This window comes from Pseudorca crassidens, chromosome 16 (assembly GCF_039906515.1).
Source record: "Pseudorca crassidens isolate mPseCra1 chromosome 16, mPseCra1.hap1, whole genome shotgun sequence".
NCBI lineage: Eukaryota > Metazoa > Chordata > Mammalia > Artiodactyla > Delphinidae > Pseudorca > Pseudorca crassidens.
The window spans coordinates 40278116-40295770 of NC_090311.1; positions in this window are offsets into that span (position 1 = coordinate 40278116).

Sequence of the window (17655 nt, forward strand, 5' to 3'; positions counted from 1 at the left end):
AATGCACAACCTTCCGAGACTGAACCAGGAAGAAATAGAAAATATGAACAGACCAGACACAAGCACTGAAATTGAAAGTGTGATTAAAAATCTTCCAACAAACAAAAGCCCAAGACCAGATGGCTTCACAGGCGAATTCTATCAAACATTTAGAGAAGAGCTAACACCTGTCCTTCTCAAAATCTTCCAAAATATAGCAGAGGGAGGAACACTCCCAAACTCAGTCTACGAGGCCACCATCACTCTGATACCCAAACCAGACAAAGATGTCACAAAGAAAGAAAACTACAGGCCAATATCACTGATGAACACAGAAGCAAAAATCCTCAAGAAAATACTAGCAAACAGAATCCAACAGCACATTAAAAGGATCATACACTATGATCAAGTGGGGTTTATCCCAGGAATGCAAGGATTCTTCAATATATGCAAATCAACGTGATACACCATATTAAAAAACTGAAGGGGAAAAACCATATGATCATCTCAATAGACACAGAGAAAGGTTTTGACAAATTTCAACACCCATTTATGAGAAAAACCCTCCAGAAAGTAGGCATAGAGGGAAATTTCCTCAATTTAATAAAGGCCATATATGACAAACCCACAGCCAACATCATCCTCAATGGTGAAAAACTGAAAGCATTTCCACTAAGATCAGGAACAAGACAAGGTTGCCCACTCTCACCACTATTATTCAACATACTTTTGGAAGTTTTAGCCACAGCAATTAGAGAAGAAAAAGAAATAAAAGGAATCCAAATTGGAAAAGAAGAAGTAAAGCTGTCACTGTTTGCAGGTGACATGATACTATACATAGAGAATCCTAAAGATGCTACCAGAAAACTACTAGAACTTATCAATGAATTTGGTAAAGTAGCAGGATACAAAATTAATGCACAGAAATCTCTTGCATTCCTATACACTAATGATGAAAAATCTGAAAGTGAAATCAAGAAAACACTCCCATTTACCACTGCAACAAAAAGAATAAAATATCTAGGAATAAACCTACCTAAGGAGACAAAAGACCTGTATGCAAAAAATTATAAGGCACCGATGAAAGAAATTAACGATTATACAAACAGGTGGAGAGATATACCATGTTCTTGGATTGGAAGAATCAACATTGTAAAAATGACTCTACTACCCAAAGCAATCTACAGATTCAGTGCAATCCCTATCAAACTACCACTGGCATTTTTCACAGAACTAGAACAAAAAATTTCACAATTTGTGTGGAAACACAAAAGACCCCAAATAGCCAAACAATCTTGAGAAAGAAAAACGGAGCTGGATGAATCAGGCTCCCTGACATCAGACTATACTACAAAGCTACAGTAATCAAGACAGTATGGTACTGGCACAAAAATAGAAATATAGATCAATGGAACAGGATAGAAAGCCCAGAGATAAACCCACACACATATGGTCACCCTATCTTTGATAAAGGAGGCAAGAATATACAGTGGAGAAAAGACAGCCTCTTCAATAAGTGGTGCTGGGACAACTGGACAGCTACATGTAAAACAATGAAATTAGAAAACTCCTTAACACTGTACACAAAAATAAACTCAACATGGATTAAAGACCTAAATGCAAGGCCAGACACCATCAAACTCTTAGAAGAAAACATAGGCAGAACAGTCTATGACATAAATCACAGCAAGATCCTTTTTGACCCACCTCCATAAACAAATGGGACCTAATGAAACTTAAAAGGTTTTGCACAGCAAAGGAAACCTGAAACAAGACGAAAAGACAACCCTCAGAATGGGAGAAAATATTTGCAAATGAAGCAACTGACAAATGATTAATCTCCAAAACATACAAACAACTCATGCAGCTCAGTAACAAAAATACAAACAACCCAATCCAAAAATGGGCAGAAGACCTAAATAGACATTTCTCCAAAGAAGAGATACAGACTGCCAACAAACACATGAAAGAATTCTCAACATCATTAATCATTAGAGAAATGCAAATCAAAACTACAATGAGATATCATCTCACACCAGTCAGAATGGACATCATCAAAAAATCTAGAAACAATAAATGCTGGAGAGGGTGTGGAGAAAAGGGAACCCTCTTGCACCACTGTTGGGAATGTAAATTGATACAGCCACTATGGAGAACAGTATGGATGTTCCTTAAAAAACTAAAAGTAGAACTACCATATGACCCAGCAATCCCACTACTGGGCATATACCATAAGAAAACCGTAACTCAAAAAGAGTCATGTACCAAAATGTTCATTGCAGCTCTATTTGCAATAGCCAGGACATGGAAGCAACCTAAGTGTCCATCAACAGATGAATGGATAAAGAAGATTTGGCACATATATACAATGGAATATTACTCAGCCATAAAAAGGAACGAAACTGAGTTATTTGTAGTGAGGTGGATGGACCTAGAGACTGTCATACAGAGTGAAGTAAGTCAGAAAGAGAAAAATAAATACCATATGCTAACACATAAATATGGAATCTAAAAAAGAAAGAAACAAAGAAAGAAAATGGTCAGAAAAACCTAGGGGCAAGGCAGGAATAAAGATGCAGACCTACTGGAAAATGGACTTGGGATATGGGGAGAGGGAAGGGTAAGCTGGGACCAAGTGAGAGAGTGACATGGACATATATACACTTAGAAACGTAAAATACATAGCTAGTGGGAAGCAGCCGCATAGCAGTGGGAGATCAGCTCGGTGCTTTGTGACCACCTAGAGGGGTGGGATAGGGAGGGTGGGAGGGAGATGCACGAGGGAAGAGATATGGGTACATATGTATATGTATAACTGATACACTTTTTTATAAAGCAGAAACTAACACACCATTTTAAAGCAATTATACTCTAATAAAGATCTTTAAAAAAAAATACACTAGAAGGCATCAATAGCCGAAGAAATGAGGCAGAAGAATGAATAAGTGAGCTGGAAGGCAGATTGGTGGAACAAAATAAAGAAAAAAGAATGAAAGAAAATGAGGACAGTAAAAGAGACCTCTGGGACAATATTAAATGTACCAACATTCACATTATAGGGGTCCCAGAAGGAGAGGAGAGAGAGAAAAGGCCCAAGAAAATATGTGAGATTATAGCTGAAAAATTTACTAACATGGGAAAGGCAATATTCACTCAAGTTCAGAAAGCACAGAGAGTCCCATACAGGATAAACCAAAGGAGGAACACATCAGACAAATATTAATCAAACTGACAAAAATTAAAGAAAAAGAGAAAATACTAAAAGCAAAAAGGGAAAAACAACAAATGACATACAAGGGAATCCTCATAAGGTTATCAGCTGATAATTCAGCAGAACCTCTGCAAGCCAGAAGGGAGTGGAACAATATATTTAAAGTGATGAAAGGAAAAAACCTACAATCAAGAATACTTTACCAAGCATGGTTCTCATTCAGATTCGACAGAAAAATGAAACGTTTTACAGAGAATCAAAAGCTAAGAGAATTCAGCACAACCAAACCAGCATTACAATTTGCTAAAGGAACTTCTCTACATGGAAAAGAAAAGGACAAGACTAGAAACAAGAAAATTATGAATAGGAAAGCTAACTGGTAAAGGTGAACAGACAGTAAAGGTATGAAGTCATCCCCACACAAATTTTATATCAAAACAAGCAATCATGAGAAAAGGAGAGTACAAATGCACGATACTGTAAATGCATTTGAAATTAGGAGACCAGCAACTTAAAACAATCTTTTATATATATAGACTGCTATATCAAAACCTCTCAGGAACCTCAAATTGAAAACCTACAATATACATTCCATCCAAATGTGCATTCCATTCAAAAGCAGCAGAATACATATTCTTTTCAAGTGCACATGGAACATCCTCCAGGACAGATCAAATGCTGGGCCACAAAGCAAGCCTTAATAAATTTAAAAAATTGAAATCATATCAAACATCTTTTGTGAGCACAATGCTATGAGATGAGAAATAAACTACAAGAAAAAAACTGTAAAAGTCACAACACGTGGAGGTTAAACAATGTTACTAAACAATGTATCACTGAAGAAATCAAAGAGGAAATTAAAAAATACCCACAAATGAAAATGAAAACATGACAATCCAAAAGCTATGGAATGCAGCAAAAGCAGTTCTAAGAGAGAATATTATAGTAATATAATCTTATCTCAAGAAACAAGAAAAATCTCAAATAAACCACCTAAACTTACAACTAAGGCAACTAGAGAAAGAAGAACAAACAAAACCCACAGTTAGTGGAAGGAAAGAAATCATAAACATCAGAGCAGAAAGAAATGGAGACAAAGAAAACAACAGAAAAGATCATGGAGACTAAAAGCTGGTTCTTTGAAAAGATAAACGAAATTGATAAACCTTTATCCACAGTCACCAAGAAAAAAAGGGAAAGGGATCAAATCAGTAAATGAGAAATTAAAAAGGAGAATTACAACTGACACCACAGAAATACAAACGACCATAAGAGACTATTACAAGCAACTATATGCCAATAAAATAGACGACCTAAAAGAATTGGACAAATTCTCAGAAAGGTACAGTCTCCCAAGACTGAACCAGGAATAAATAGAAAATATGAACAGATCTATCACAAGTGTTGAAATTTACACTATGATTTAAAAATTTCCAATAAACAACAGTAAGGACCAGATGGCTTCACAGGTGAATTCCATCAAACATTTACAGAAGTGATAACACCTATCCTTCTGACACTCTTCCAAAACAATTGCAGAGGAAGGAACAGTCCCAAACACATTCTATGAGACCGCCATCACCCTGATACCAAAACCAGACAAAGGTATCACAAAAAAAATTACAGGCCAATATCACTGATGAACATAGACCCAAAAATCCTCAACAAAATACTAGCAAACCGAATCCAACAATATACTAAAAGGATCATACACCATGATCAAGTGGGATTTATCCCAGAGATGCAAGGATTTTTCAATATCTGCAAATCAATCAGTGTGATACACCACAGCAACAAATTGAAAAATAAAAACAATATGATCATCTCAATACATGCAGAAAAAGCTTTTGACAAAATTTATTACCCATTTATGATAAAAAAAAAACTCTCCAGAACATGGGCATAGAGGGAACATACCTCAACATAATAAAGACCATATATGATAAACCCACTGCTATGAATCAATTTTTAAAAAATGATTATACTATCCAAGGCAATCTACAGATTAAATGCAATCCCTATCAAATTACCAATGGCATTTTTAACAGAACTAGAACAAAAAAATTTTTAATTTGTATGAAGACACAAAAGACCTTGAATAGCCAAAACAATCCTGAGAAAGAAAAATGTAACTGGAGGGATCAGACTTCTTCAGTTCAGACTATATTGCAAAGTTACAGTAATCAAAACAGTATGGTACTGTCACAAAAACAGAAATATAGATCAATGGAAAGGATAGAAAGCCCAGAAATATACCCACGCACCTCTGGTCAATTGATCTATGACAAAGGAGGCAAGAATATACAGTGGAGAAAAGACAGTCTCTTCAATAAGTGGTTCTGGGAAAACTGGACAGCTACATGTAAAAGAATGAAATTGCAACACTCTCTAACACCATACACAAAAATAAACTCAAAATGGATTAGAGACCTAAATGTAAGATGGGATACTATAAAACTCTCAGAGGAAAACATAGGCAGAACACTCTTTCACATAATTCACAGCAATATCATTTTGGATCCACCCCCTAGAGTAATGAAATTAAAAACAAACAAACGGGACCTAATTAAACTTAAAAGCTTTTGCTCTACAAAGAAAACCCTAAACAAAACAAAAAGACAGCCCACAGAATGGGAGAAAATATTTGCAAATGAAGCAACTGAAAAGGGATTAACCTCCAAAATATACAAACAGCTCATGTGGCCTTATATCAAACAAAAACAAACAACCCAATCAAAAAATGGGCAGAAGAAGACCTAAATAGACATTTCTTCTAAGATGGAATACAGATGGCCAAAAAGCACGTGAAAACATGCTCAACATCACTAATTATTAGAGAGATCCAATTCAAAACTACAATGAGGTATCACCTCACACCAGTCAGAATGGCCATCAACAAAAAATCTACAAACAATAAACGCCGGAGAGGGTGTGGAGAAAAGGGAACCCTACTACACAGTTGATGGTAATGTAAATTGGTACAACCACTATGGAGAACAGTATGGAAGTTCTTTAAAAAAACTAAAAATAGAGCTTCCATATGATCTGGCAATTTCACTCCTGGGCATATATTCAGAGGAAACTGTAATTCGAAAAGATACATGCACCCCAATGTTCACTGCAGCACTATTTACAATAGCCAAGACATGGAAGCAACCTAAATGTCCACTGATAGAGGAATGGATACAGGAGGTGTGGTACATGTGGCACAATGGAATTTTACTCAGCCATAAAAATGAATGAAATAATTTCATTTGCAGCAACATGGATGAACCTAGAGATTATCATACTAAGTCAGAGAAAGACAAATATCAAATGATATCACTTATCATATGATATCACTTTTATGTGGAATCTAAAGAAAAAATGATACAAATTGAACTTATTTACAAAATAGAAACAGACTCACAGACTTTGAAAACAAACTTATGGTTACCAAAGGGAAAACCTGGAGGGAGAGGGATAAATTAGGAGTTTGGGATTAACATATACACACTACTATATATAAAATAGATAATCAACAAGGACCTACTGTATAGCACAGGGAACCCTACTTAATATTTTGTAACAACCTATATGGGAAAAGAATCGAAAAAGAATGGATATATGCATATGTATAACTGAATCACCTAGCTGTACACCTGAAACTAAGACAACATTGTAAATCAACTATAATATAAAATAAAAATTGAATTTAAAAGAAATTAGCAAAACTAATCGAACTATGTATCATGTTAAAAGTAGCCAACTTGGCTTTATCTCAAAAACACAAAGGTGGTATAACTTTAAAAAATAATAATAACCTATTTGTATCACTCAACACTTAAAGGAGAAAAACAGCATTATCTTCTCACTTATCTTTTTATGTATAGACTAAGAATAGGGAAAATTAGTGTAATTAAAAATTAATCAATGATTGCAATATATATGGTAAGTTATATATATTGCAAATATCTTCTCTTTACCTTCCTTTTAATGTCTTCTTAAGGAAGTTTTCTTTTTTGTGTGTGGTCAAATTACCAATATGTTCCTATGTAGTTTATGAGTTGTGTCTTCCTTTATAAGACTCCTTTGTGAAGTTGTAAGGATACAGAGACAGACTCTTATTATTTACCTCTGAAAATTCTAAAACTTGCTGTTTACATTAGGTCTTTAATGTCACTGGAATAAATTTTTTAAATATGTAGGACTCTGTTTTACTTCTATTTTTCCATAGAGATGACCATTTTTTTCTAGTTCGTTCATCCACATATACATATAAAAGAAAATATATGGGAGAAAATTGGAAGTCTGCATATATTTGCCCCTCTCAGCAGTACTACTGTTTAATTAACATAGTTTTATAAACATTCTTTATATCTTATTGGGCATCTCCCTCCCTGCCTTTGTTACTGTTTTTACAATTGTCTTAGCTATAGTCTTTTTTTTCCATATAAATATTAAATAGATGGTCAAATTTCATAAGAACTTCTTTTAGGATTTTGATTAGAACTACTTTGAATTTATAGATTAATTTGGAGGAGCAATTATAACCTTATTATACTAACTTTTTCCACCCATGGACTTATTTTTCACTCATGGATATTTATACCTCTTTATTATTTACATTTTTTAAAATTCTTTAAAACATTTTATAATAGAATCCATGAACATCTTTTGTTACTATTTAAAGAACATTTTAAAAATGTTATATTCTTGAACACTTGAACTCTTTCATTGGCACAGAGAAATTCAATCCTTTTTTGTACATTTTATCTTATGTCCAGCATCCTTGCTGAAATTTTGCTAATTCATTTGTCTATCTCTTACGTTATTTCCGAAGATAATACCATCATCTCTGAATAATAAAATGTTTTATTTCATTCTTCTTAGTTCCAATCATTTTTTTCCTTGAAGTAATGGGCTGACTAGGATTTAAATAAATATAAAATAAAATTACATTTGGCATTCTTTCCTTTATCCAGATTTTAAATTTTATTAGATGTTTGATATAGGTTTTATATACATACACATTATGTTAAAAAGTTTTTAGTTTGTCAATCTTTTTAAAAATTATGACCAGCTATTGAATTGCATCAAATTCCTTTTCAGCATGTCTTGGAATGGTCACATGGTTTTCTTCTTAACCTGTTTTTGCAATATACTTGTCAGAAGATGCTATGGATTTCTAATATTAAAGCACCAGTGCTTCTGTGGCATTAATTCAACTTTGTCATGACATATAATTTTAAAACACTGGTATTTTTAATTTTCAATGTTATATTTCAGATTTTTGTGTCTATGATTTCAAGAGAGTAGCCTGTAATTTCCCTTTCTTGAACTGTTCTTGTCTGGTTTGTGTATCAACATTATTTAGCCTAAGGGGTATTACATCATTAATAATCAATAACTGTAAGTTTAAAAATTAAATGAAGCCATTTCCATCCAGCTGATTTGCAAATTAAAATTTAAAATAAAAAATGTTGGTCAAAATGTGGAGCAATGCAAAATTCCTGCATGTTCCTGGTACAAATGTGAATTATTACAACTTTGAAGAATTTTGTAATACTTAAAGTTGAAAATGTCTATATTTTACAACTCAGTACCTCTACTCATTGTTATATTTCCTAGGAACAATTTCACAAATGTTCACAAGGAGATATGTGTAAGGATGCCCACAGAAGATTTGGAAATAGTGAAAAATTTAAAAATAAAAATATTCATCACCTGGATCATAGGCCATTAAATGTGGTATATTCAGACCATAGAATATTATACTGAAGTGAAAAGACATGTATTAACTAAATTTAACATGGATGAATCTCACAAACAATGCTGAGTGAAAAAATTGCATGATTAACAGTCTGATAGCATTTATATAATTTTTTTAAGTTAAAGAACTTTCATTTCAGGGGAAATGGCAGATTGGGTTACTCAAACCTACCCTCCTACTGAAAAAAGAAATGTAAATACTAAGTATATATATATATTTTATTCTTCTTAAAAGTCTTGAAAGGTTGACAACAGATTAAGAAATAGATAAATAGACAAAATCTAAGGGAAAGGAACCATGAGAAGTGAGTGGGTTACTGAAGCTGTGTTTGCCTTGAGAACAAACACCGTGTGGTAAATTTGAGTCTGGTGAAACTAACTTTCATGTAATGAAATGCCCAGAGATTGCCATTTTTAAAAATTAAAGTACATAAATTTACAATTAAATAAATTATATCTTTAAAAACAAGGTAGTAAATATGCAAAACGCATCACTTCTTAAGTGTTTTACTTCGACTATTCATCTATGTTCTTGAGGTTATTTACATCAGTTGCACCTGTGTGATGGAAATACTTCATAATGGTAAGCTCTCCTATTTCTCATACACTTGCAGGTAAAAGCTCCATTTATTTTTTACTTACCTATTAACTTACTTGTTTTCTAATCTCAGCTATTAATAAAACCACAGCAAGGTAATTTTCCAGATAAATTTAGGACTTCGCCTGCAAATCAACAACTCTAAAAACGAAGTAAACTAAATACAGCTTTAGACTTAGCTTTAGACTTAGCTTTAGACTTCACAGCTCTAGCCACAGTCCCGTTAAAATTATTAGCAAATGCAAATGACAGTAGTAAATGATATTAGCAGAAAGTGATAGGGGGATATGCTTTTAATAGAAAGCTAATTAGGCACTAGATTCTCTGCATGACACTTCCATACCTTCTAAGTAAACTTGTGCCTAAGCTGAATTCACAAAACTGTTGATATTTGCAAAATGCTTTTCACTTGTTTTTAAACTTAGAGCTCACTTTAAAGAGTGCCTTTCTTGTTGTAAATAGAATCAGCTGTATCAAAATAATATTGTGAGAAGAAAATAAAGATACTGGTGGAAAACATAGCCCAATCAAAACTTGTGGAGAGGGTCTAATTAAACAATGACATTTTGAAAAGGTCGATTGAGGTCAATTTGCTTCTTACCTTAAAGTCATTCTTGTAAATATATTTTAGATTATAATATTGAAATAATAGTGTACAATTTTATGCTTAGCATCTAACATAGCTAAGAATTTAGTACACAAACATATTTCTTGAATTGAATGTTTAGAGATAGTGTTTCTCACATATCTTCCAGAATCCTTTACTCGTTAAAAGAAATTCTAGTAGTAGAACATTTTTTTCTGCCAGGACTTCTGTTTAAGGAAAATGAGTTATAAGAAAAAATTGGGGAGTAGTTTAGAATTATTAACTGTTAAATAACAACAATAAATAACTACCAATAATAATTTTAACAGCTACATATATTATGTAGGAGATGCATTTCTAGCATGTGTTTTATTAATTTTTCTACTGTTCTTTTTCTACTTGTATAACATGTTGGCTTTAAAGAAATGAAAGTACTGATATTAGTGTACTATAACTTATTTTACATAAGCCTATAAGTTTGTATCTTCTTTTTGAACATGGAACTCTGAAATGGTTACTATTTTCTCATTCAAATATATGAAAAATTAATATTCTTTTAAAATTTTATTCTCACTGAATAGCTTTATATATATATATATATATATATATATATATATAGGAGCTTTCTTAAGATTTATTTGGCCTTGTAAAATAGATAGCTAGTGGGAAGCAGCCACATAGCACAGGGAGATCAGCTCGGTGCTTTGTGTCCACCTAGAGGGGTGGGATACGGAGGGTGGGAGGGAGACGCAAGAGGGAGGAGATATGGGGATATATGTGTATGTATAGCTGATTCACTTTGTTATACTGTGGAAACTAAAGAAATTATACTCCAGTAAAGATGTTAAACAAAGTATTTATTTGGCCTAGGATTACCTATAATAGAATATTTATAACTATCTGTATACCTTGACATTTTTATCTAGGAATGCAATATAGAGACTTTCAACTTCAATCGAACAAAATGAACATTTATTAAGAAGCTATGTCTTGGATCCCAGTTGTCATTTTAATTCTAATTTGTGAAGAGTTAAATTATTCTGTGAACAAGCAATTGTGTGGAATATTAAGAAGTACAAGATATTATTCAACTTCGAAGATGCTGAAACATGAAGAAGGTATACAATATGCAAATAACTGAACCTGGAGAATAAATCTCAAGAGTAAATCGCGTGATTAATAGATCATTTGTATCCTCCCTATGAAGAACTTCTACGGAACTTCCACCAGGGGGCAGCGGAAGAGCGGCTTTCTCCCACTTGCAGTCAGACACAGGGTAGTCTGATGTCGCTCGAAGCTTTTATCTTCCTCTCAGTCACCTTTCCTCTCACCCCACTTTAATTAAGTCAGAAGGGCCCTATATTTATTTGCCCATGAACTGACACAGCAAACCAACAGCAGCCACTGTAGTGTGAATGGATTTGCGACCAGGCAAGAGGCTTCAGCCGAGATTACCCGCCCCGCAGCCGGATGAATGTGCTGAGCACAAAGTCTGCTCAAAGCCGAGCAAACGGACTATTTGTGAAAATGCCATCCTGGCTCAAGTCTGATTAAGACCGGGGGTCCCCTGGCCGTTTGATCTTCACTCATCAAAGAGAGTCTTTAAACAAGCTTCATTTTACACTACTGTATGCTGGCGACAGGTTGTGACACCAAAGTGCAGCCACCGTGAGCAGCCTCCCGGGAGCACGTGAACAATGGGAATTCGTGGCTTGGTTAAGTGCAGGACACCCCGGGGCCTGCCTGCTGGGAAATTATCCAGGGCTAGAGGCTGGGTATGGGGCACACGGCACGAGTTTGGAGGTTTCTGGATCTGCCCAACTGGTAGCTCCCCCAACTTGCCTCCTTCCAACCTTCTCTACTCCTGAACTCATCCGAAAATTATTTTTTATTTTTGGGACTTAAGGGTGATGAATAATGCTTGCACAATTTATACCTCGCTCCTCTTCCCCGCTGAAATTAATAGTTCTGTTTCTAGCCCATATCCTGGCCCCCTCCCTGGCGATTCTAAGACCGGGTCTCGGGACACAAAAGTGTTATCAAGGTCCTGCTTTCTATTTTTCACCTCAAGGTTCCTTTGCAATTCACTAGTCTCAGATTTAGTGATTGTCAAAAAAAATTCGGCTCTAAAACATTACAATCAATTTTATGAATCAAAAATATTTCTTTCTCTCTTGCTTTCCATCCACACATATGCGCCTGTGTTTGTGTGCATGTGTGTGTAGAAACTAAAAGTAAACAGTGGTTTCGTTCGAGTGGTGGGTTTGCACACGGCATTTATTTCTGTTTTTGAACTCTGTATTTGCTGAATTTCCTCCAAAAGAGTGTATGATGTAAACTAGAAATCTCTCTCTCTCTCTCTATATATATATATCTTTTAAAAAATATCACCTGGTTCAAGTAATTTACCTTATTTCCAAAGACTTAAACCTTGTATGCCTTCTTCAAAATCAAAATACAGGGCTTCCCTCTTGTCACAGTGGTTAAGAATCTGCCTGCCAACGCAGGGAACATGGGTTCAATCCCTGGTCCGGGAAGATTCCCACATGCCGCGGAGCAACTAAGCCCGTGTGCCACAACTACTGAGCCTGCACTCTAGAGCCCACGAGCCACAACTACTGAAGCCTGTGTACCTAGAGCCCATGCTCCGCAACAAGAGAAGCCACCACAATGAGAAGGCCGCGCATCGCAAGGAAGAGTAGCCCCCGCTCGCCGCAACTAGAGAAAGCCCGTGTGCAGCAATGAAGACCCAGTGCAGCCAAAAATAAATAAAAAATTTTTTAAATGAAAAAAAATCAAAATATAGTACTTATGTCAGGGATTATAAATGTACCTTTAGGATGCCTGAAAGAACAGGCCTCTTGCAGGATGTGCCTATTTAATCAGAGTACAAAAGGCCATACCCTGGCAGTCCTTAGAGAGAGAGAAAGAGAGAAAGGTGGGGAGGGGAGGGAGAAAGATGCTTTTGTAGTCAGAAGGGACCTCTCCAACCAGCCCCCCACGCCATTTTAAAAGTGAAAGACCAACACCGGCACTGAGAGTTAAGTGGCTTGACCAAGTTCCCATATTTACCAGCCAGCTGGTGGCTGTCACAGTAGCAGTCTCCAGTGCGCAGTGTTCCGGCCCCAGAATCCTGAAACCACGGCACAACACTTTTCTTGGGCATGACCCTTGCAAAGTGCTTGCATTATAAAGGGGGTAATAAGAGGAACTCAGTGACATGGAAGGAAATGATTTTTCTCTAGCTCTGGAGACTGTTTTAAGAGGATCTTGCATCCTGCCTTCTGCTGTCATTGGTCTGTCTTCATGGCTGGAAATGTCAAATCCTTTAGGGAATGTTAAAGGGCAGTTTTGTACTCCTTGTAACTACATACCACAGGACCTTTCTGAGTGCGGGACATCAGAAAAGTTCCTCTCTGATTTTTAGTTAAAAGTTTCTGGGTTCTGAGCTCTATTCTCAGATGAGCTTTTAATGTCCTGCTTCTGTAAAACACATCTTCTGAGCTAGGGTAGAGAGCTACCATGGAGCCTGATTTATCAGGGCTGGCCATCTCCACTGACCAAATAAACATAATCATTGTCAAATCTCCCCTTCTTTTTTGAGTGAGGAGTGCAGAAAAACCTAATCCATCCTCTCGGGAGTCGTAACTTGGGCCTGCTCTAAAAGCTCTTTTAACATCAAGAAAAGCATTAAGACCCAAATCTTTTAAAGGCCAATGAGAAAGTCATAAGAATTTTTTTTTTTTAACTAAACCCAGGAATGAGGAATCCCTACTCTAAATTCAAGATCAGTACTCCAAAAATGTTGGCAACACTCACCATAAGGAATGACATTTATTCAGTGTTTCCCAGTGAAGTAAAATTAAATGGCAACAGATCTGCTTCCTTTGATTTAACAGAGAAAGAAGCAAAGAAGGAGGGAAGGGAGAGAGAGAGAGGGAGGAAGAAGAAAGGAAGAGAGGAAGGTAATGAATTAAAAATGTAGCAAAAAAATGTAGCAGTTACGTAAGAATCTGAAATAGCAAAGATGGAAAACAGTTTGCAAATAGCATGGTGATTTTTGGAGTGTATTTTCCTGTCTCTCTCATGGATGAAGAGGCTGATGAATATTCTATGCCAGACATACAGCACTTAGAATGTGAGGAAGGCTCAAGTTATGCCCTTCCTGAGTTATGTGGTTCAATTCCACGTTGGTAAACATTCCACCTATTCTAAAATCTAATCCACAGTATTAAACTTACTGCATTAATTATGGTTCTATTTAAACCAGATCAAATAAGAGGCAGGGTTTCCCTAAACAAGCTAGGCCTAATAAACTAAATACACCTGCCCCAACTTCTATCACCTCTGTCATCTATCTGCCGGGAGAAACTCAGAGTCATCAGAACACTCTCTTCCCCAAGGTTTGTTGGTCACAATTCCTAGACCTAACATGTCCCAAAATATAATCTTCCCCATGACCTAATATGTACCAAAGTATAATCTGTTTTGGAAAAGCTCTTCCTCCATTCCACGTAGGTATATTTGTTTCCCCAACTACTCTACTATAGACAGAAAGCTTTCTGAGGACAAAAAGGCTGCCTTTAATATTTTGCGGGTATATTCCCAAAGGGACTAGGGTAGCATTCTGCATATAATGGTCACTCACTGAATTTAAACTGGATGCTGGTGGAACAATGAACTTCACTTTATCTCCTTACTCATCCTGCTCTTTTGTGGCCACTGTGCAAACTCAATCATGAAAAGGATGTTCAAATTGAGATTCCATCGACAAACTAAGTTTTCCCATTTGCAACAGAGGGTTGGCCTGCTACAGACCCAGCTCTCTCTGAGGACCTCCTACGTAAGTTCTTTCCTGTATAATTTGAGAGCTTACTTCCCCTCCCCCCTCTAAATTATTTGTAGGTAGATAACCTGAGTACTCATCTTTTCTCACACAGCACCACATGCACCACGTACAGTGCTTAGCTCATAGTAGGAACTCAGATATTGACAAATTCACTATTATTAGCTTTCAAATCATGACTTCAGGAGGAACGTGGGAAGCGGGGAAGGATCCACTCATGAAACCCTAATCTTGCCTTAGCTTCCCTAACTCAACACAGCAGACTGTCTAAGCTTAATATTAGACCATAACAGATGTACATGTTCAGGGAGCAAGACTGAATTTATGCAACAGGCCTTTTGTTGAAGTTTTCCTTTTACTGATTAAACTGTTGCACTTTTTTTTTTTGGCCTCTAGACAGCGGTTTCATTTGTGAATTCAAGTTCTTAATGGACAAAATTCGTTAAATGTTTTAACATTTACCATCTCTTCCAAAAAGAGGAAAAGAAATTGGCTTTCAGTGTGGCAAAGCGTATTGTATATTTCAATAGGAGAATGGGAGTAGGAAGAAATATTTTAATCCATCCCAAGGGCATGGGATTCTTTCTCCACATTTCAACATTGTAAGAATTTAAGACAGACTCTAGACTTTCTACCACACGGAAGGTACTCAACACATTGATTACTGACATTGTTATCAATATTCTGCAGGTGATAATATGGCACCTAAAATCCCCTATGCCTTCACCTTTTTACCCTACAATACCTCTCCATCTATGTAAACTTCATGCTGGCTGAGGGTCATGGCATATCTGCCCAGGGGAGACCTGGTTCATTGCTGCTTCTCAACAAAAGGTGTATTGGCTTGTTCCTTTCTTAGGCTCATTTTTAAAAAGCCAATATAAACAACCTCCCCTTTGTTTCCAAATTTCAATTTGTTCTAAAAATTTTTAGAGTAGTAGCCAAGTCTAAGTTACTGTACATGTTCTTAACAAAATCTAAAGAAATATGTGCAAGTTAATCCATGTTAGAATTTTAAGGAGGAATTATCAGTAAACCAGAGGAAATTTCACAGGACAGATAGAATTTAGGATAGCGGAGGGGCACCAGTGCAAGGAGAGGCATTATTAAATAATTGTTTAGAAGATATTCTTAATATGACCTTTGAAACCCAAGAAATTAGAACACAGAGGATTACAAATTTGTTTTTAAAACTACCCCTTCCTCTCTTAACTTTAGGATTATTATACTACTGCAAGACAACCACTGGCTACACTTGGTGGCGGTCCCAGTAATCAATATAGTAGATCGGTATGTAGAGTGATTATAAATACCCTGGAGGTTAGAGGAGCACAAAATAAATACACCCTAGGCTTTTTCATTCAACAATGATTATTCAATCATCTCTTTTTCTAAATTCACATAGCAGTTATCCATCTTCTTATACTTATAACATCAACCTGCTTTAAAAAGAACTGTGTACATTTCTTATCTGTATTATTACTTTAGTTAGAATATTTGTATTCAATGCACCCCCGCGCCCACCCCCCCACCCCCCCCAGAGGGCAACAACGTGAAGGATAGCCCATTGCCAGGGCACTAGGCTTCCAATATGTTTTTGTTGAATCGATTATTTGCAATGCATGAGCAGGACGGCATTCTTACACACTAGCCTTACTTTATTATTTTTATACACTGACTTACATGACGACAAATTCACTTTCAGCTTCCCCTTTCCAGAAGCTAGTCTCTTATCTCCCTAGAGCGGGTATTCCCTGATTCCAGGAACTGTCTGAGTTGGGATCAAACACAGGCGTTCAGAAGCTTTGCAATATGAAATACTAATGAGGAAGGCTCTAAGTCTTAAGGGTTTTTTTATCTCCCTGCGTTAACCCACCGCTGAGAAGGGGGAATCAGGGAAGGACCACTGACCCAGCCTGTCCGCTTTCGCTCCTGCCACTTTGATCTTGCGCGTCTGCCTAATCAAGTTCATCTACTGCCGCGACTGCTCAGATTCAAAGAACATTAAATAGCTTGATTATCGGATGGTCATTTCCCTCTTCCCTCCACCCCTGATCTAATGTCCAAACACCAGTCTCTCGCCTCCCTCTCCAAACTTCCCATCAAAAGAGAATTAGTTCTTCCTTCTTACCCTCGTTTGATGTGCAAATGTCCTTCTCTTTGCACATTTTTCTCGTGGGGGCGGGGGGAGGGGAAGAAGGGGGGTGGAATTGAACGAACTTAAAACCGAGGATCTCACCCCAAATCTGCAAACCGTGACTCTAAAGGGTTAATCAGCAACTTGCAAGGGCCACCTGGCCCTCTCGCTGAGACGTTTTGGTAGAGACTTTGAATTACTGATCTGGTTGTATTTAATACTGAATATTATTTGTGTGTACAACAAAAAATAGTACTGGCGTAAAGAAGAAAGGAGAAAAGTGGTTTTGCAGAGAATATCACAATGCCTGACTGAAAAGTATTTGAGATCCCATGCCCCTAACCCTACTGCAAGGCAAGGGCACCCGAGTTCCTCCCACTTCCCGCATTTATTAAAGTTGTCTCCTCTAATGCTCACTGATTACCATCACCCCGAAGGTGAGCTGGGCAGGGGAACGACTGCGCAAGGGAGGGGCGGGGTGAAGAGTGTCAAAGGCTCCCCTTCATGTACACAAACACACCCCCTTCCAGCCCCTCCCAACGCTTTG